This window comes from Muscardinus avellanarius, assembly GCF_963383645.1.
Source record: "Muscardinus avellanarius genome assembly, chromosome: 12".
Classification (NCBI taxonomy): domain Eukaryota; kingdom Metazoa; phylum Chordata; class Mammalia; order Rodentia; family Gliridae; genus Muscardinus; species Muscardinus avellanarius.
This window is the reverse complement of record NC_137798.1, coordinates 19,369,761-19,392,157: the sequence shown is the minus strand read 5'-3', so window position 1 is coordinate 19,392,157 and position 22,397 is coordinate 19,369,761. Positions and strand designations below refer to the sequence as shown.

Here is a 22,397-nt window from a genome sequence, read left to right as displayed (position 1 = left end):
GTGCAGTGGTGGGCTCCTGTAATCCCAGTACTTCAGAGGCTGAGACAGGAAAATCACAGGTTCAAAAACCAGCCTCATCAGCGTAGCAAGATTCTCAACAATCTAGTGAGAGCCTATTTCAAAAGCAAAAAATAAAAAGAGCTGAGAGTGAAGCCAGGTGTGGTGGCACCCACTTGTAATCCCAGCATTTGGGAGGCTAAGACGGAAGGATTTGGGTTCACAGACAGCCTCCGCTACTTAGTGAAGCCCTTTGCAACTCAGAGAGACCCTGTTTCAAAATAAAAAATAAAAAGTAGGGCTGGGGGTGTAGCTCAGAGATAGAATTCCCCTGGGTTCCATTCCCAGTACCAAAATATAAAAAATAAAAATAAATAAATAAATAAATAAATAAATAAATGACCTGAGACGCCAGGTGTGGTGGTGCATGCTTGTAATTTCCATGCTTGGGAGGCAGAGACAGGAGGATCCTTCAGGTTCGAAGCCAGCCTCAGCTGGCTTATGAGACCCTGTTTCTTTCTATTTTCTTTTTGCGGGTCTGGGGATGGAACCCAGGGGCATTTTACCTCCGAGCTACACCCCCTGCCCTATTTTTTATTCTTTATTTTGAAACCGTGTCTCACTGAGTTTGCAAAGGGCCTCATTAAGTAGCTGAGGCTGTCCGCGAACCGCAATCCTCTGGTCTCAGCCTCTGGAATTCTGGGATTACAAGCGTGCGCCACCATGCCTGGCTTAGAGATACCCTGTTTCCAAATAAAAATATAAGATAGGTCTGGGAGTATAGCCTGGAGGTAGAAGGGTTCCATCCCCCAGTACCACCAAAAAACAAAACAAAACAAAACAAAAAACCTGAGAATGTAGCTCAGAGGTAGAATGCTCCTGGGTGCAACGTCCAGTAACACACACACACACACACACACACACACACACACACACACACACAGAAACACACACAATCAATCTTCATTGAGCCCCAAAGAAATTCAACTTTATTGAAAGGAAAAGTACTAATACATTTCCACCACTAAAATGTTAATGTTTGTATATATTTCAAAAGTAGCAATACGAGCCAGGCGTGGTGGTGCATGCTTGTAATCCCAGCATTCAGGAGGCTGAGATAGGAGGATTTTAGTTTAAGGACAGCCTCAGCTACTTAGTGAGGCCCTTTGCAACTCAGTAAGACCCTGTTTCAAAATAAATAATAAAAAAAATAGGGCTGGGGTGTAGCTTGAAGAATGTCCTGGGTTCCATCCCCAGTACTGGAAAAAAAAAGCAGCAATACAAAGGCAGCTTTTATTACTTTAATGTTAAATTATGAGATCTGAGGGTCTCGGGGACTCATGATTGGTGTAAATCTTAGAACTGAGGTCTGGAAAAGAACCTGCCTGTGCCTGTGCTCTAGCAAGCTCCGGGAGTGACGTCACTGAGGCTCTTTTCTGGCCCTAAGGCAACGGGAGACCTTATTTTAGCTGAGATTTTTCTGTGTTAACACAGCAGATTCCCTGGCTCCGGGGACTCCCTTACTCATCTTGCCATTACCCAACCTCCCGGGAGATGAGGACCATGTCTTACACTCTTTTTATTCTCTTCTGGGAGGGCCCAGCAACGATGCTTCTTGCAGAGTGGTCCATCAAGAAATTCCTGTTTAGGCTGATGAAGAAACAGCTTGAGAGAAAGTGACTTCATGTGTGTTGGATTCTTATTTTCTCTAAAACAACAAACCTACTCAGTGGAAGTCATACAGAGGAAACATTCTTTGCTGCACGCCCCTGTATCTCGGCTCCTGTTCCTCTCAGCTGGAGCTATTAACAGGCGTGGCCCTACACACAGGCATGTGCCTGCTTGTGTACGGTACAACCTGAGAAGCTATCAGATCCTAAAAACACTTTGCCACTGCCCTGAAGTGCTGCGTCAAATTGTTATCATTACTTAATTTGGGGGTCAAGTAAAGACCCTGTTACTAGAGAAGAAAATATATAAAGTTATAATAACATAATGATATCTCAGTTCTGATTAGTTTATCTGTCAGGCCTCCAATTGCTCTGAATTCCCACAACACTTTTTATTTTTTTGGTGGTACTAGGGATTGAACTCGGAGGTATTCTGTCTCTGAGCTACACACCCAATCCTATTATTTTTGTCTTGTTTTGTTTTGAAAAAGTGTCTCACTAAGTTGTGGAAGGCCTCACAAGCTTGCTGAGGCTGGCCATGAACCTATCTATGATCCTCCTGTCTCAGCCTCCCAAGTACTGGTATTATAGGTGTGTACCCCTGTGCCCAGAGCATTTAAGATACACCTTTTATGACTGCACCCACTGTAGTGTATTGGAACTATCTTTTCCTGTGACTTCAGGTCATTGTGAGCTGCTTCTGACTACCTCCATCAGATGAAGATACGTCTGCCTGGCATGCAGGGATTCTCAAAATGTCTGCTTGGAACAAAGTAGACTCTCAAAAATACTATTCAAGCCAGGCATGGTGGGACACATTCGTAATTCCAGCATTCAGGAGGCTGAGACAGGAGGACCCGGACTCGCAGCCAGCCTCAACTACTTTGTGAGGCCCTTTGCATCTCACTCAGTGAGATGCTTTTTCAACTAAAAAACAAAAAATAGGGCTGGGGGTGTAGCTCATAGGTGGAAAGCTCTGGGTTCCATCCATGTCCTGCTTGACTGGCTTCTGTACAGGAGGCTTCTGTACCAGCAGGAACAAATTTGCTTCTGTCACGATTTGGCTAACCTTGACCATAGCTGACCTTGATCTTGACCTTGAAGCTGGGTAGACTCTGGCTTTTAGTAAGATGAAGAGAATTGATTGCCCTTAGTTATTAAAAGTATGGTAGAAACATAACCAAACTGTGTTAGTCAGGGTTCACTAGAGAACCCAGGACACTTACATGGTAAAATGGGATTTATCAAATCAGTTTACAGTCTAAAACAGCATCATCCCAAGTTGTCAACTGCACATGGAAAGCCAGAGGAATCAGCATCTGGTTGAGAGACCCCAGAGCTGGAGTCTCAGAATCAGAGCGACTGCTAATTTAGTCCCAGTCCAAGATGGAAAGGACAGAAAATTCTCCAGATAAGTGATAGGAAAGGCCCATTGAAAAAGCTGAAGACGATATCTCAGGCGAGAGCTGGCGCGCTTTCTCCAGGAAAGACCACAGTGCTTTCACACAGCCTTCTCCTTTTTACCCAGGTCCGGCACTTAGCAGAACAGTGCTGCCTACATTCAGGGCAGGACTTCCCCTTCCATCTGCCATTATATAAACCAATCATCTCATAAACACACCCAAGTCACATAATCTTAGGTGTTTCATAATCAAGTTGACAACCCAGACTAACCATCACACAGCCCTAGTCTCAAATTCCAGTGTTCCCATCCCAAAGACACTGTACCTGCTTCCCGAGGACAGTCAAGAATTTTACGCAATATAGGTATTGTAATCCCAGTACTTAGCAGGTTGAGAGAGGAGGACTGCAGGTTGGAGGCCACCCTCAACAACTTAGCGAAGCCCTCCTCAACTAACTGAGACCCTGTTTCAAAATGAAAAATAAAATAGGGCTGGGGGACTGGGTTTGGTGGTGCATGCCTGTAATCTCAGTACTTGGGAGGCTGTGATGGAAAAATCACAGGTTCAAAGGCAGCTTCAGCAACATAGCAAGACTATCAGCAACCTAACAAGACCCTGTTTCTTTTTTTGTGTGTGTGTGGTACTGGGGATGGAACACAGGGGCCTTCTACCTCCGGGCTACACTCCCAGACCTATTTTACATTTTATTTGGAAACAGGGTCTCTTAAGCCAGCTGAGGCTGGCTTCGAACCTGCGCTATCCCCCTGTCTCAGCCTCCCAAGCGTGGGGATTACAAGCGTGCGCCACCACGCCTGGCTACAAGACCCTGTTTCAAAACACAAAAATTGCTGGGCGTGGTGGTGCAGGCTTGTAATCCCTGTGGTTGGGAGGCAGAGACAGGAGGATCGCGCAGGTTCGAAGCCAGCTGCGCGTGCTGGCTTAGGAGACCCTGTTTCCAAATATAAAATGTAAAAAGAGGTCTGGGAGTGTAGCCCGGAGGTAGAAGGGCTTCCAGGAACCCCAGTACCACCAAACACACACACACACACACACACACACACACACACACACACACACAAAAAAAAAAATTAAAAGGACTGGGCTGTAACTCGGAGGTAGGATGCCCCTGGGTTCAGTCCTCAGAACCACCACATTAAAAAAAGAAAAAATAGGGCTGGGTGTGTAGCTCAGAGGTAGATGGCCCCTGGGTTCCATCCCAGTACATACATACATACATACATACATACATACATACATACATACTGGGTTTGGGTAGCTCACACCTTCAGGAACTTCAGCCTAGAGAACTGTGCAGAATGGGAAATTAGCACTATGAAGCCATCTATGGCTCCCAGTCATCCTTCCACCAAGTGCCTGCTGTGGGAGCAGAGGAGCTACCATCCTCAGAAATTAAGGGAGAGATTGCTAGAAAAGATGACTGCTATCACTGCTAAAAGATGTGTAAGTGGATTCCAAAGAGCCTGTGTTCCCTGCAGGTAAAAGATGCTGAAACACAGCCAAAAGGAATTCAGATTGCCCAAAGACTACTTTGATATGAACATTAACAACACTTCTAAAGGCAGAATTTCCATTGTAAAAGCAATGACACTTCTTAATAATCATAAATGTCATCCAGAAACCTAGACTGCTGAGAAAATAGCACAACAGCACATACCATTTAGAAATGAAAGATGTAAATTCTCTTCTCAAGTATTTTATTACTTTTGAAGTCAAAGTCTTTTCTCCTGAAAATAAGAAGGCAATACAATCAAATTGAAGAAACTCATGGAAAAAAAATAATATGTGTGTGTGTGTGTGTGTGTGTGTGTGTGTGTGTGTGTGTGTGTGGCTCAGAAAGCCCTACTGGATTCAATCCCCAGTATTACAAACAAAATAAATAAATAAAAATACAAATATAAAGTCTTGCACTGTCTGGCATATACTAGGGACTAAAACATGACGGCTTACTGTGTGCCAGATACTCCTCTAAGTTTTTTTTTTTTTTGGGGGGGGGTGCTGGAGATTGAATCAAAAGGCATTCTTCCTCCAAGCCATATCCACAGCCCGATTTTATTTCTTATTTGGAAACAGGGTCTCACCAGGTTCCGGAGGGCCTTGCTCAGTTGTTGCCATGGCTGCCTTTAAACCTGCGATCCTCCTGTCTCAGTCTCCCATGTACTGGGATTACAAGTGTGCGCACCACGTCCAGCTCCTCTACTCATTTTTATATGTAAGAATTTATTTAACACCCATAACAGCGCTAAGAGGTAGATGTGTTGTTATCCTTTCCATTTTAACAGACGGGAAATCAAAGCACACAGTTTATGTGACTCGTCCGACGGCACGTAGCCCCAGGTTTAGCTTTGCGATTCCATGCTCTCGCGCGTTTATGTGGGAGTGAAAGAATACATCTTTCCTCACATCTTTACAGCGCTTTGCTTGGCCCGCCTAGGACCGCACCGCGGCGCGGCGGACCCTCCATCCTCGCGGGCCGCGCGCAGCCGGGCGTCGTGCCCAGCTGTGGCCGCCAGGGGGCGCCGTGGCCGCGGCCCTCCCCCTCCCCCCCTCCCCGAGGGGCGGGGCCGCGCTGGGCGGAGCCGCAGACGCGGGCGCTATCCCGGCGGGCCGCGCGCGGCGGCGTTTGAATGGCCGTGAGTGGGGCCCGGCCCGGGAGCCGCGGGACGCTGTGGGCAGCCGGGCGCGCTGGGCCGGCGCCGGGGCTGGGCGGAGGCGCCGCGCTACCATGAGGCGCCGGTAAGTGGCGGCGGCGGGTGCGGGCCCCCGGCGGGCGCTTCTCCTGCCGGCCCGCGCGCCCGGCCCACCCGGGCCCCGCGGCGCCTCCCTGGCCGGCGGGACGGGACGTGACGGGCGGGCTGGCGGGCCGGGGCGGGCCGGGGCCGGGGCGGGCTGGCGGGCCGGGGCGGGCTGGCGGGCCGGGGCCGGGGCGGGAGCGCTCCCTGCCTCTCCTCCCCGCGGGCGGCCGCGCGGGGCGCGAGCTGTCCGGGGCCGGGTTTCCCGAGAGCCGCCCGGGCCTGGCCGGGGCATTTCCTTATTTTCTGACCGGTCCGCGGTTGCCTGACAGATGAGCTTTTGTGTTCGCGAGACAAAAAAGTTGACATAACTGCATAAGAATTGCTGATTGCAACTTAAAAACCTCATTGTGTTTTCTGAAAAGTTGTTCTGTAACAGTACCTAGGCTTTTACTACGCTCTTAAATGGGCTTACATATGGAGATAACAAAGAGTCGATTTGTTTTCTGGTGGTTTATAAAGTTCCTTGAAAATAAAGGTTATCTTTATCGGTTTCTTTGCAGATTCTCTTTCTTTTTCGGTACTGGTGATTGAACCCAGAGCGTTCTACCTCTGAGCTATATCTACAGCCCTGTTTTATTTTTTTAAATTTGAAACAGTTTCAGTAAGTTGCTGAGGGCCTAGCTAAATTGCTGAAGCTGGGCTTAAACCTTCGATATTCTTGTTGAAGCTTTTCCAAGTACTGGGATTACAAGGCGTGTATCACCATGTCCGGCTTCCTTGCAAATTTGAAAAAAAAATCAACTGGAAGAGAAATTATTTTTAGCACTTAGAAAAATTCGGAGAAACTAGTCCACCAGATAGCTTAAACTTGTGTAAAAAAAACATTTTTTTAAAATCAGCTTCACTAAATCACAACTTTGTATATCAAGACTTTTATTTTGGCTAATAGCTATGAAATAATAATGATGGGTAATGTTTCTTTTGTGTTTTCTATGTGTGAAACATTGTTTTAAGAGCTTTGCTCTGGCAGTAGTATCATCATTTTGACATTAAGGTGACTGAGGCATAGAGAAGTCAAGTTCCTTGACTCGGTCACATGGCTTGTAGAGTTGGAACCCAAGCAGTCTGGCTCCACAACTTTTAACTATGCTGCTCTACTACCTCCTTTATACGTGGCGATTCTTAGTTTATAGAGTACTTTCATTTACTTCAACTTTGAAGATATTTGTGTGCAGGTGCCTTTTGTATGCATAAGAATTAATTCATATACTACTCAGTTGAGTTCTGTTGTCATGCTGATCGTACTTAAATTTTGTGACTGAGCAAAAAAAATCATTATTCTAAGGTCTGTGAAATTCAAAAGGTTCATGTGTACTCACTCTGTTTATAGTTTCAACTCCTTTGTATCATTCTGCGGAAGTGTAGACAACAGTTAGGAATCTATATATTACTGCTGGTCACAGTAGCCACACCTCTAATCCCAGCTATCCAGGAGGCTGAGGCAGGATCATCAATAGTTGGAGGACACCTTGGACAAAGCTGTCTCAAAAATAAAAAGGTTTGGGATGTGTAGATCCGTGGAATAGTGCTTCTCTTCTCTGCACAAGATCCAGGGCTCAGTCTCCAGCTCCATTAAGGTTGGGGTGGGGCAAATTCACTTCATAAGAAATCAGCACACCAACGGGGTGCATAATTTATTCAAAAATAAAGAATAAAAAACTGGGCTGGGCTGTAGCTTGGAGATGGAATGCTTCTGGGTTCCATCCCCGATTCTGCAAAAAAAATAAAAAAGAAAAAGAAATCAGCACTTCAGCCAGTTGTGGTGGGGTTTTTTTGTTTTTGTTTTTGTTTTTAGTACTAGGGATGGTACCCAGGGGCTTTCTACCTCTGGACTACACTCCCAGACCTATTTTATATTTTATTTTATTTTATTTGAGGGTCTGGGGATGGAACCCAGGGGCATTCGTCGACCTCCGAGCTACACCCCCTGCGCCTATTTTTTTTATTCTTTATTTTGAAACCAGGTCTCACTGGGTTGCAGAGGGCCTCACTAAATAGCTGAGGCTGTCCGCGAACCGTGATCCTCTGGTCTCAGCCTCCCGAATGCTGGGATTACAAGCGTGTGCCACCACGCCCGGCTTTATATTCTATTTGGAAACAGAGTCTCACTAAGTTGCTGAGAGCCTCACTAGGTAGCTGAGGCTGGCTTCTAATCTGCACAATCCTCCTGTCTCAGCCTCCCAAGTACTGGGATTACAAGCAATTTAACGAGACCCTATTTCCAAATAAAAAATAAAAAGGGCTAGGGGTGAAGCTTGGAGGCAGAATACTCCTAGCTTCCATCTCCAGTGATGCGTGCGCGCGCACGCACGCACACACACACACACACACACACACACACACACCCCAAAGCAACAACAATTTATACTTACAACTAAGCATTTAGATTTCAAGCGTGGTGGCACATGGTTGTAATTCCAGCATTTGGAAGGCTGAGACAAGGAGGATTGGTGGTTTGCAGACACCCTCAGCTACTTAGGCCCTTTGTAAGTCAATGAGACCCGGTTTCAAAAATAGAGAATAAAAAATCTGGAGCCGGATGTGGTGGCGCACGCTTGTAATCCCAGCATTCGCTTGTAATCCCAGCATTCGGGAGGCTGAGACCTGAAGGATCGTGGTTCGCGGACAGCCTCAGCTACTTAGTGAGGCCCTCTGCAACTCAGTGAGACCCGGTTTCAAAATAAAGAATAAAAAATAGGGCAGGGGGTGTAGCTCGGAGGTCAAATGCCCTGGGTTCCATTCCCAGACCGCCCCCCCCAAAAAAAAAATCGGACTGGGATTGTAGCTTGGAGGTAGAACGCCCTTGAGTTTTATCCCTAGCACCACACGCACACAAAAATAAATAAGTAAATTTCATTCATTAGTTCCCAAGATTTTGGTTGCCTCTGAGTCCAGCTAGATAGACTCAATTGGCTATACAAAAGAAATGTACTAACAAACCTTAGGGAAGTTAAACTATTTTGGGATATGGGATTAACAATGGAAAGTGTATATTGTACTTTTCATTGATACAGCGGATGTATGCTGAACCAAACTGAGGAAAGTGTAAAGAGCCAACAATGGAAGGATTTATGTAGAGCATCAAATTGAAGGGAAGATGGGGAATTTTGTATTTAAGGACTTGGAATTGGGAATGAAAATGATTTTTCTTGGGAACAGTGCCCATTCTATTTGGAACATTCCTGTTGAGTAAGATTATGTGAAGCAAGACTGAGGAATGTAAGATACATGTCAGAGATTTAAGTTTAATCTATATGTATATGCACAGATATGATATATGATTTGGGAAGTTTTAAACTTTTAAGTCAGTAGTTCTCAACTGGACACATTTTTCTCCTTGGGTGACGTTTGGCAGGGTCACAATGTAGGGGAAACGGTATGCTCTTGGTAATCTACTGGCTGGAGGCTGGGAATACATCCTACACCAGAACAGCCCCTCCGTGAGAAGTAATTACCCCAAATGCCAGTGGTGCTGAGGTTGAGAGACTCTATTTAAGTTGTTTGTTTATATGGTCAATTCTGCTTGCATGTGCTGTAGATATGCATGAATGATGAATTTTAGGAGCATGAATACAGGTAATGAAATTGGAGAGGCTGTATCAGACCTCAAGAAGGCTGTTGGGATCCTGATTGGGGTGGGGGAGTGCGCAGGAGATAGGAAGGAGTAGTGAGAATCCACAGTAGTGGTAAATGAGACAATTCAGTAATTTTGTCTAAGTAAAAAAACAATGCATTTGTAGAAAATTGAGAAAATGTAGAGAAAGGGTGAAAAAAATCACCTATAAAAATTCCCAAACAGAAAGGACAACTTATTATTTAAATGTGTGCTTCCTTTCAAATCTTTCTTATGTTGGTAACAATTTTTCTTTTTATAAAACTAGAATTATACACTTTTCTTCCCTGCATTTGGTTGTTGTCTATTTGTTTTTTCTTTTTCTTTGAGATACTGGGAAATTTAACCCAGGGGCATTCCACCTCTGAGCTACACCCCCAGCCCTATTTTTATTTTTATTTAATTAAAAAAATTTTTTTGCAGTACTGGGGATAGAACCCAGGGGCATTCTACCTCTGAGCTACACCCCCCAGCCCTATTTTTTATTCTTTTTTTTTTTTTTTTTTTTTGGTGGTACTGGGGTTCCTGGAAGCCCTTCTACCTCCGGACTATACTCCCAGACCTATTTTTTATACTTTTTTACTTGGAAACAGGATCTCCTAAGCCAGCGCATGGCTGGCTTCGAACCTGCGCGATCCTCCTGTCTCTGCCTCCCAAGCGCGGGGATTACAAGCCTGGGCCACCACGCCTGGCTTTATTCTTTATTTTGAAACAGGGTCTTACTGAGTAGCTGAGGCTGCCTGCAGAACCGAGGTCCTCTTGTCTCACAGCCTTTGAAATGCTGGGATTACACCACGCCTGCTTGCTTTCTTGTTTTCTTTTCTTCTTTCTTTTTTGTGGTACTGGGGGTGGAACCCAAGGGCTTTACTACCTCCGGGCTATCCTCCCAGACCTACTTTATACTTTATTTGGAAACACTAAGTTGCTGAGAGCCTCATTAAGTAGTTGAGGCTGGCCTTGAACCTGTGCGACTTCCTTTCTCAGCCTCCCAAGTGCTGGGATTACAACCGTGCACCACCACGCTGGGCTTTTATTCTTTATTTTGAAACAGGGTCTTGCTAAGTTGTAGAGGGCCTAAGTAGCTGACTTCTGCTGCAAACCTGAGATCCTCCTGTCTCAGTCTCTCAAGTACTAGTATTACAAACATGTGCCACAATGCCCAAATTGTTGTCTTTGACTCAGCATATCATGAGCTTTTTCCTTTCTTTGAAAAACTGTGTGTGTTCTTTTGAAACTGGGAATTTTACATTGAAAAGAGATTTGTGTGCGTGTGTGTGTGTGTGTGTGTGTGTGTGTGTGTTGTGCTGGGGATTGAACCCAGGGCCACTCTACCACGAGCTGCTCTCCTACCCTTTTAATTATTATTTAGAAACAGGGTCATGCTAAGTTGCTTAGGTATGAGGGCTTGAACTTCAATCCTCCTGGTTTAGCCTCCCAAGTACTTGGCTATAATTTGATTTTTCTTCTTCCCTTTTTTTTTTTTTTTTTTTTTTTGGGTACTGGGGATGGAACCCAGGGGCATTCTATCTCTGAGCTATACCCCCAGACCTATTTTTTATTCTTTATTTATGAAACAGGGCCTCACTAAGTAGTTGAGGCTGGCCTTGAACCCAGATTCTCCTGTCTCAGCCTCCCAAATGCTGGGATTACAAGTATGTGCCACCATGCCTGGCTTTGAGTTTTCTTTATCAGGTTCAAATGCTGCACTTACTATTTCTTGTTTATTTCTTAAATATTTTTCGCTAACTGCTTTCTATCCATTAACTTTGGAGATGTTTGCATTAAATTTACCATCCTTGTTCTTGAGGCATGATGAGGGTAAAGATGGGATAAAGGATGTTCCAAAAGGACCCCATATTTGTTTCCCTTTCTTTGTAACCACCTCAGTTTCCTTCAGTTTTCCACACTGCTTGAAATTATTTTTGCCTAGAACAAGTCACCCAGAAACCTACCACATGAGTCATAACCTGTTCATTCCAGCATCTCCTCTTCTTGCTAGTTTTACATTGCAGCTTGGTGTTACAGTAGGAAAGGCACTACTACCCAATCATAGCTCTGTCAGTGAAGCCAGCTCTCCTGTTAGTAACTGAGTGTTCTTGGGCAAGTCATTTAATCTCATTTGTAAACTGAAATTATCTCCAAGATCCTTTCTAACTCTGAGAATTTGTGAAATAGTTATTTTTCAAGGGAATACCTCTGGAGGGAGGGAAACAGTCTTTCGTGTCTTAGTGTGAATTCATTATAGATGATTACTCCTAAAGGCATTTGTAAAAATTATTCTCATATGTTAGGATTGGAGAAGGAATCTTAGAATGGAATTTAAGTGTTACTTGAATATAAAAATCAGGAGGGCAGATATCTTTGTTTTGTCTACTTATGTTTCCCAATTGCCTAGAATGATAATTAGCCTATGACATCCATTTAATACTTGTTAATAAGTGAAGAAATGAATGAATGGGTTTTGTTGGGGAAGGACAAGCTGAGGAGTAGCATACAGATGCTCTGAGTATCCTGAAAAGAACTTAGACTACCAACAAGTGGAGTACAGCCTAGTGGTAGTAAAGCATCCATTGTTCACTAGGTTGCCGTTCAGAACTATTAAGCAATTACGGCCTGTCTGTCTGCTCCTCCTAATCACAAAGGACAACTTTGTCACCAAATCTTGCTTTAGTACCTGCTTGACTTTTAGTGTGCCTTTTACTCGTACATGCAAAAATCTATGCCCTGTTCATCTCTTATATATATGAAATCCTCGTTCACTGTGTGTTTACCATTTTATCCATGGAAGAATCATAGCAGTTAAAAACTGCGCTCGTACAAAAAAAAAGGAGACATATGTTTTCTCTAATATGCCCAAACTAGGCAGCACTGGGGACTCCAGAGGGACTCCAGATAATGGAGGGGAAATCTCAGCAAAGCTGGAATGGAAGGATAGGAGAGTAAGAAGATTGAGGTTGATTAATGTAGGAACTACATCTAAATATGTGTAAAAGTATGAATATAGCATGGTTAACCTGGACACTCATTGTTGGGAGGGGAGAAAGGGGCACGGGGCGGGGGGAGCACCAAGCACAGTCTGAATGTATGTCATCTTCAATATGATACACATATAAATAAAATTAAAAATAAAAACCTAAAAAAGAAAGAAAATATGGGTGTAAATGTTATAGAACAAGAATAAAAATGGTAACCAGAAAAAAAAGAACTGTGCCCTTAGCCTTCTTGTTCTAGTAACTAATTCCCCAATTGGCATAAAAATAATCTTCAAGAATAGCTTTTTATCATATAAAGTTGCCCAGTGTCTGTTTTGCCTACAAAATAAAGTCCAGGTTTATTTTGTGTGTGTGTGTGTGGTATTGGGGATGGAACCCAGGTACAGTTTTCCTCCAAGCTACACCCCCAGCCCTATATTTTCTTTATTTTGAAACAGGGTCTCACTGAGTTGCAAAGGACCTCACTGAGTAGTAGCTGAAGGTGTCCTCAACTGTGATCTTCCCTCTCAGCCTCCCAAATGCTGGAATTACAAGTATGCGCCACAATGCCCGGCTATAAATCCAGGTTTTTTACACAACTTCATTAGCTTCTATGTTTTAGCCAATCTATAGACCTCTCTAGTCTGTTCCTGATAGAACCCTGCACTAATAATTATTTAGTTCCTGAATAGTTGGTATAAGAAATAAGGAAACTAGAGATGTGGTGACGCATGCATGTAATCACAGTACTTGGGAGGCTGAGACAGGAGGATCATAGGTTCTCTGAGAGCCTCAGCAATTTAATGAGGCCCTCTGCAACTTAGTGAGACCTTGTTTCAAAATAAGAAATAAGAAGCGAGACATGGTGGCTCACGCTTGTAATCCCAGTACTTGAGAGGCTGAGACAAGAGGATCCAGGTTCGCAGCTAGCCTCAACTACTTACTGAGCCTCTCTGCAATTTAGACCCTGTTTCAAAATAAAGAATAAAAAATTGGGTTGGGGGTAGTGGCTCATGCTTATAATCCCAGCATTCAGGAGGCTGAGACAGGAGGATCGCAGTTCTCCACCAGCCTCAGCTACTTAGGCCCTTTGCAACTCAGTGAGACTGTTAAAAAAAAAAAGCCAGGCGTGGTGGTGCACGCTTGTAATTCCCGCGCTTGGGAGGCTGAGACAGGAGGATCGCGCAGGTTTGAAGCCAGCCGCACTGGCGTAAGCGACCCTGTTTCAAAAATATAAGATAGGTCTGGGAGTGTAGCCCAGAGGTAGAAAGGCTTCCAGGAACCCCAGTACCACCAAAAATTAAAAAAAAAAAAAAATAGGTCTGGGGGTATAGTTCGTAGGTAGAATGCCCCTGGGTTTCATCCCCAGTACGGGGGGGGGGGGGAGTGTAAAAAATTGTGCTGGGGTTATAGCTTGGAGGTAGAATGCCCTTGAGTTAAATCCCCAACACTACAAAGAACAGTAAAAAGTAAAAAATAAATAAGAGCCAGGCATGGTGGCTCATGCTATTAGTCCCAGTACTTGGGAGGCTAAGTAAGACAGGAAGGTCACACAGGTTCAAAGCCAGCCTTGGCTACTTAGGCTCTCGGCAACTTAGTGAGACCCTCTTTCCAAATAAAATATAAAATGGGTTTGGTGGAGGTAGAAGGCCCCTGGGTTCCATCCCCAGTACCACAAAAATATAAAATAAAATAGGGCTGAGGGTATATCGGAGGTAGAAATGCCCCTGGATTCAATCCTCAGTACCCCTCACACACACACACACACACACACACAAAAAAAAAAAAAAAGAGAGAGAGAGAGAAAAGAAAAATAAACTCCATATAGACAATTTTTTCTCCTTGTTGACAGGCCTGTTGGAAACTAAGTAATAATCAGAAGGAAATTATGTGTTTTTTGTGGCATCAGTTTATATTGCAAATAACTACTTAGTGTGACTCTGTCCACGATATTGCTTGAATGGTTTAGTCTTCGGGGGATTAGGTTATTTTGCAGTAACAACCCCCAAATCTCAGTGTTTAAAATAACCAAAGTCTCCTCTCTTTCAATTTGTGCTGGTTGTGGGTTGCTTGGTGGGGCCCTGCTCTGGGTTGCCCTTGCTCAGGAATGTGGATAGGCAGAGTCCCAACTTTCTAGCCTGTTGCTGGATACCATGATAGAAGTAAGATGATGAGCGAATCACACACAAACTGGCTCTCAAAGCATTTTGTCTATAGCTCATTGGCTGTGAGTCACATAACCATGCTAATTAGCCTCAAGATGATGAGTTTGGGAAGTCTAAGGGAATGAGCAGGAAGAAGGTAGGAAACTACTATTTGTTATGATGCAGCTGTATATAACACCAGGAATTCTTCCTTACAGTAGTTCCAGTCACTGTATTTTATAATTTTACAATTATGTTTCTTTATGTAACTTTAAGAATTTTATTATTTATTCTTTTTGTGGGGGGGGGGCTAGGGATTGAACCCAGGGGCATTCTACCTCAGGGCTGTATAGCCAGCCCAATTTTTTTTTCTTTATTTTTGAAACAGGGTCTCACTAAGTTGCAGAGGGTCTCACTAAGTAGCTGAGGCTGGCCACGAACCCAGATCCTCCTGTCTCTGCCTCCTGAGTACTGAGATTAAAAGCATGTATCACTGCTTTTATTATAACAAATAACAGATGTAGGAACTCATTAAAATTTGCTGACACTGTGAATCATAGGCATCTTGGTTCCTAAGGAATGTGTGTGTATTACTGAATAATAGCTAACATTTACAGAGTCATTACTACATGCCAGATGACACTGTGGCAAGTGAATGGTTTTATTTAATCCTCACAGCTACTCTGAGAACAGGAGATTAAGTGCTCGAGTAAGATCACATAACTAGTGAGGTGAAAATAGGACTTAAACCAAATAAGTCTGACTAGAGGGTTTGTATTTCCTTGTTATACTGTATCACCTAGTCTTTTCAGTTTAACTATATAAGAAAAGTGCAGCTTCACTTGGGACTCAGAGACAGGAGAATCACAGGTTCTCAGCCAGCCCCAGCTACTTAGTGAGGCCTTCCACAACATAGTGAGACCCTCTTTGAAAAATAAAGAATAAAAAATAGGACTGGGGGTGTAGCTCAAAGGTGGACATGCCCGAGTTCAATCCCCAGTACTACAAACAACAAAAAAAAAAAAATAAAAGTCAGCTAAAGCATGATATTAATATCATGTGTTACGTGTGTGTGTATGTGTGTTACTCAGGATGGAACCCAGGTCCCTTCTGCCTCTGGGCTACAAACCCAGATCCAGTTTATCCAATTTCTTACTTGGAAACTGAGTCTCACTAAGTTGCTGAGATTTGCCATAAACCTATAGTTCTCCCAAGTACTGAGATTACAAGCATGCACTACCATATTCGGCTATGTGTTAAATTTTCAAAGATAAAAATTTGATAGCTGGGCACCATGGCGCACGCTTATAATCTCAGCATTTGGGAGGCTGAGACTGGAGGTTCCAGGTTCACAAACAGCCTCAGCTACTTAGTGAGGTCCTCTGCAACTCAGTGAGACCCCGTTTCAAAATAAAGAATAAAAACTAGGGCTGGGGGAATAGCTCAGAGGTAGATTGCCCCTGGGTTCCATCCCCAGTAAAGGGGAAAAAAAAATTTGATAATACAGAATCATGTGTCATTAAGGAAACAGATAGTGGTCATTCTCCACATCTACTAGAAGGAGTCTAAATAGAAAAACCATTGTAGGGGCAGTTGTCAGTCCCTGCCACATTTGCCAAGCTTATTTTGTTTCTAATTTAGAAAATAGGAGTTGGGGTTTTTTTTTTGTTTGTTTGTTCGTTTTGTTTTGTTTTTGCAGTACTAGGGATGGAACCCAGGGACATTCTACCTCTAAGCTACATCCCCAGCCCTATTTCTTCTTCTCCTCTCTCTCTCTCTCTTTCTTTCTTTCTTTCTTTCTTGCTTTCTTGCTTTCTTGCTTTCTTTCTTTCTTGGGATAGAACCTAGAGACAGTCTACCTCCAAGCCACACCCCCAGCCCTATTTTATTTTATTTTATTTTATTTTTTGCGGCATTGGAAATGGAACCCAGGGCATTCTACTTCTGAGCTACACTCCCAGCTCTATTTTTTTATTTTTTGAAACAGGGTCTCACTGAGTTGCAAAGAGCCTCGCTAAGGCCTGGTCCCTTTTTTTAAACAGAATTTCACTGAGTTGCAGTTTCACTAAGTAGCTAGGGCTGGATTCCATCTCCAGTACTGCCAAAAAAAAAAAAAAAAAAAAAAAAGCATGTGAATGTATTTGTACTATATGGAGTTTTTTTTTTTTTTTTTTTTTTGTGTGTGTGTGTGTGTGTGTTTTTTTCAAAGAATCTATTGAGAAAACCGAGTCTTGTGTCCCAACAAAGAATCCATTTTCTGATTTTTCTGGTTGAATTCTCATGGTGGTGGCTGACGGGTTCCTCTCCCTTCTATATTTCCTATAAACTGGTAGGTGGTGAATTAATATATGTCAAATTGAATCTGTGTGGGGTGGTGGTGGTGGTGGTACTGGCAATTGAACCCAGGGTCATTTTACCTCCAAGCTTCACCCCCAGCCCTATTTTAATTATTTTTTGGAAACACGGTCTCACTAAGTTGCAGAGGGCCTAAGTTGCTGAGGCTGACTGCAAACCTGTGATCCTTCTATCTCAGCCTCTCAAGTACTGGGGTTATAAGCATGAGCTATCATGCTCAACTTAAAAAAAATTTTAAAGTACTAGTACTTTGTGATGATATTCATTTGCTCACAGAAGAGAGTCTGCGTTTAAATTAATAGTTGTTGAATTGTTTTTTAGGTTGTATTTGTTAAGGTACAAAAGTGCAGTTCTGTTTTGCAGTTTAGTTGGCAAGATCCATCATTGCCTAATAATAGCTTATATTTAGAATGTCAGTTATTGGTTACTTGTTAAAGAACTAAACTGCAATATTAACTAAGTACAAAAAGAAGTGGTAGAGGGGTTGGTGAGTCGGCCCAGGCCGCCACCACCCCCACCCCACCCCACCCCCGCCATACTGTAACTATTTTCTGTATTTCTATCTTTTTAATAAACTTATTTAAATCTTAAAAAAAAAAGAAGTGGTAACAATAAAAGGGGTAACAAAAGAGATCACTGAAGATAGGAATCAAGAAATGCTTAAAAAGCTGGTCTTGGTGGCATGTTCCTGTATTCCCAGTGATTCAGGAAGCCGAGGCAGAAGGATTGCAAATTCAAGGGTTGCTTGGGTAATTTGGAGAGACCTGTCTTAAAATAAAAAGGGCTGGGGTGTTAGCTCAGTAGTAGTGCCCCTGGGGTTAATCTCTAGTTCTAGAACGACAAAGAAAAAAGCAAAGCTTCAGAGAGGAAGATTTGAACTCAATCATGGTATCATTGTAAGAGAGATTGTGATGGAGAAGTGTCAGGCTGGAAAAAGGAGTATTTCAGGGAGAAGAACCATTTGTTTCAATAAAATGAAACATTAGGAAAGACAGGAAGTATTAATTACAGAAGTTAGAAACTGAGACCTCATGTTACAAAGTTAAGCTTTATGTGTTCCAAGATGCCAAGCCGGTGGCACACCCCTGGAGTCTCAGTTCTGTATGCAGAGACATGATACAGAACGTTCAAGGACAGCCTCAGCAATTTAGCAAGATCCTGTCTCAGAAAAAATAAAAAGGGCGGAGATGTAGCTCAGTGGTAGGGCAATCTTGGGCTTAACCCCTGGTGTTGCCAAAAGAAAAAGAAAAGAATTCTTACTATCCCTTTTCATTCCATTTCCTTTTTTAAAACTTCAATATGCTCAGTTCCTTAAGTTTTTGACATCTACGCATGAACTGGATCCCTCGATCTCTATGGGATGTTCCATTATTAGTGTTCTGCCAAATTTTGCCTACTACTTTGCATTCACTTTGACACTCATAATATTCTCTCCTTAAGTTTCAACAGTTTGGTAATTAACTTAATACCATTTCTCTGTATCCTCCCTTACCCCGCAGTACTGGGAATTGAACCCAGTGCCATTCTACCTGCAAGCCATACCCCAAGCACTGTTTTTTATTCTTTATTTTGAAACAGGGTCTCACTAAATTGCTCAGCACCTCACTGAGTCTCTTTATCCTATTATTTGCAGGTTTTTCTCATTGTTTTGAAGCAAGGCAAGGTAAATACATAAGTTTGTTTTTTTTTTTTTTCCCCAGTACTGGGAATTGGACCAAGGGCCTTGTATATGGTAGCCAAGAGCTCTACCACTGAGCTCCAACATCTTTGCTTTTATCAGTGAAGAAAATGAAATGCCTCTGTGTTCGGGCTTATGTGGCTAGTTAAATGGGAAAGCTGGGAATTTAAACATGTGTCTTTTTGACCAAATCTTCAAGCTATAGTTTTTAACTTTTTGCCCAAATTACTAAATCCTACTGAATATTGAGCACACTGAGCAGAAAGCTTTTATTTATTTGTGGTGCTAGTGAATGAACCCAGGGTCATTCTACTGCCAAGCTACACCTCCAGCTCCCACCTTTTTTTTTTTTTTTTAAAATCTGGAAACGGTCTTGCTAGGGTGCTAAGAGCATCAGTAGGTTGCTGAGAGCCTTGCTAAGTTGCTTAGGCTAGTTTCAAACCTGTGATTCTCCTGTCTCAACCTCCCAAGTACTGAGAGCAAAGGCCAGCCACCACGCCGTTTTTAGAGAGCTGAGAGAGGCCAGAGGAGCCCCTGGAGGCTTTTGCAGATGACACTTTTAACTCCCACAGGCCTCCGAGGAAGAACACCCCACATCACTTGCAGAGGGCACTGAGAGCATCCCCTGCACAGTCTGCAGGGCCAGTCCCAGCCCACACAGCTGACTGGAACACACAAAACCTGTAGGGCTGGTCTTGGTAATCACCCTGCAAGCCAAATATATATTCCAGACATCTTAAGGAATGTTTCTGAAATATCTAGGACTGAGACATCAAAGAGTAGACAGTTTCTTCCAGGGAAAAGGATGAATGTGGCCATAATTTTTTAAGTTCTGTCAAGCAAGTATCTAATGCCCAAGGATCCTATTGAAAAGCCATGTATGACATATGCTCTAGGACCCCATTTCTTTTCAGTGAGGTATCATTTCTTGAGACGTTTTGTTTTTTGGTGTAGTACTGTGGATCGAACCCAGGGGTACTCTACCTCCGAGCTACATCTCGAGCCCATTTATTTATTTATTATTATTTTCTTTTTTGGTGGTACTGGGGTTCCTGGAAACCCTTCTACCTCCGGGCTACACTCCCAGACCTGTTTTATACTTTTCTATTTGGAAACAGGGTCTCTTAAGCCAGCACAGCTGGCTTCGAACCTGTGCAATCCTCCTGTCTTCACCTCCCAAGCGCGGGGATTACAAGCGTGCACCACCACGCCCGGCTTCCTTTTAATTTTTAGTCAGGGTCTTGTTAAGTGGCTGAGGCTGGCCTCAAACTTAGGATCCTTCTGGTCCAGCCTCCTGAGTTGCTGGGCTTCCAGGCATGGTAGTGCTTCGTTTCTGTGAGTTTTGACATGCACACATTGTGTAATCACCACCATCATCAAGATGTAGAATATGTCCCTCTACCTAATAACTTCCTCTTAATCTTTGGAGTCAACTTTCTAAGTCCCCTGGCTCTGACTACCATCGATGTGTTGGTGTGGGGTGTACTGCGGATTGAACCCAGAGGCATTCTGCTTCCAGCCTACAACCCCAGCCCTATTTTTAAATTTTACTTTGAAACAGGGTCTCCCTAGGTTAATGAGTCTCAGTATGTGCTGAGGTTGTCCTTGAATCTGTGATCCTTGTATCTGAGCCTCACAACTACTGGAATTACAGGTGTGTGCCATCATACCTGGATCCATTGCTTTTTGTGGGAGGGGAGATTGAACCTAGGGGCATCTGTTTCTGAGCTACATTCCCAGCCCAATTTTTGTTTTTTTTAATTTGGAAACAGGATCTCACTAAGTTGCAGAGTGCCTCACTAAGTAGCTCAGACTGGTCGCAAACCCACTGTCCTCCTGTCTCAGCTGTCCAAAGTACTAAGATTACAAGTGTGGGCCACCACACCTGCTGGCCCTTATTCTTTATTTTGAAATAAAGTCTCACTAAGTTGCAGAGAGCCTCACTAAGTAGTAGTTATTTTTCTTATCTGTACTGTACTTTTGCTGGTTTCCAGAATATCATACAAATAAAGCAATATAGCATGTGTTCTCTTCTTTTTTTTTTTTTTTTTTTTTCCCCCCAGTACTGGGGATTGAACCCAGAGGCATTCTACTTTGGAGCTACACTCCCAGCCCTAAATTTTTATTCTTTATATTGAAACAGGTACCAGGCGTGGTGACATATGCTTGTGATCCCAGTACTTGGGAGGCTGAGACAAGGATTGTACAGGTTCAAAGCCAGACTCAGCTACTTAGTCAGGCTCTCAGCAACTTAGTGAGACCCTGTTTCTAAATAAAATATAAAAAATTTGTCTGGGAGTGTAGCCCAAAGGTTGAAAGCCCCTGGATTCCATCTCCAGTAACACACACACACACACACACACACACACACACACACACGGCAAATCTGTTTTGAAACAGGCTCTTGCTAAATTGTGGAGTTGTAGAGGGCATCACTAAGTACCTTCAGCTTCTGCGAACCTCAGTCATCCTGTCTCGGCCTCCCAAGTACTGGGATTACAAGGGTGTATCACAATATCTGGCTGAGTCTGTCTTCTTTCACTTAGCATAATGCTTCTGAGATTTTTTTCATGTTGTGTATTTATGGTTCATTCCTTTTTATTGTTGAGTAGTTGCCAGTTTTTATAGAAAGATAATGTATAAAAATTAATCTAGGAAGCCGGGCATGGTGGCACACACTTGTAATTCCAGCATTTGGGAGGCTGAGACAGGAGAATCCCAGTTCACAAACAGCCTCAGCTACTTAGTGGGGCCTTCTGCAACTTAATGAAACCCTGTTTCAAAAAATAAAGACTAAAAAATCGAGCTGGGGTTGTAGCTCGGAGGTAGAGTATCCCTGGGTTTCATCCCCAGTACTATGCCAAAAAAATAAAAATAAAAAATTTAGGAAAGTAAACACTTGAACTGTTGTGGTGGAGTGACCATGCATCCCATTTGCTTGGGACAAACTTGGAGTATACCTGTCGTCCCAGCATTTTCTCCCACCCCCCAGTACTGAGGATTGAATACAGGGGCATTTTACCTTCAAGCAACACCCTCAGCCTTTCTGTTTTTCATTTGGAAACAGGGTCTTGCTAAGTTGCTGAGAGCCTCACAAGTACTGGGATTATAGGTGTATGCCACTGTGTCAGGCTGCCCCATCACCATCACCACCATCATCATCATCATCATCATCATCATCATCTTGTTGTGGTTGTACTTGGTGTTCTGGGAATTGAACCCAGGAGCACTTTACTGCCAAGCTACATCCCCAGCCCTTTTATTTATTCCTTTTATTTATTTGTTTGTTTCTGAACCAGGTCTCACTAGGTTGCTGAGTGTCTTGCTACTTGCTAAGACTGCCTTTGTTTTTTTTTTAATTTTTTTTTAATTTTTTTGGGGGGGTCTGGGGATGGAACCCAGAGGCATTTGACCTCTGAGCTACACCCCCTGCCCAATTTTTTATTATTTATTTTGAAACAGGGTCTCACTGAATTGCGAAGGGCCTCACTAAGTAGCTGAGGCTGTCCACTAACGCCAATCCTCCGGTCTCAGCCTCCCAAATGCTGGAATTACAAGCATGCGCCACCATGCCTGGCTTTTTTTTTTTTTTTTTTTTTTTTTTAATAATGGTGCTAGGGATTGAACCCAGAGCCTCATGTATTCTAGGCAGGTGCTGTACCACTGAGATCCATCCTTTTGATACCAGTATTGTTTTGTTTTGTTTTTGAAGGTCTGGGAATGGAACCCAGGGGCATTCAACCTCCGAGCTA

The 22,397-nt window shown here is 43.4% G+C and overlaps 1 pseudogene across 1 annotated transcript; it reads left to right on the top strand.

The window, feature by feature from the left end:
* Positions 1-1,605: 1,605 nt before the first annotated feature.
* On the top strand, positions 1,606-4,847 carry LOC308270890 (NADH dehydrogenase [ubiquinone] 1 alpha subcomplex assembly factor 4-like; annotated as a pseudogene). The gene is made up of 2 exons: positions 1,606-1,673; positions 4,360-4,847. The product of its transcript is annotated as an NADH dehydrogenase [ubiquinone] 1 alpha subcomplex assembly factor 4-like (transcript).
* The last annotated feature ends 17,550 nt before the right edge of the window (positions 4,848-22,397 follow it).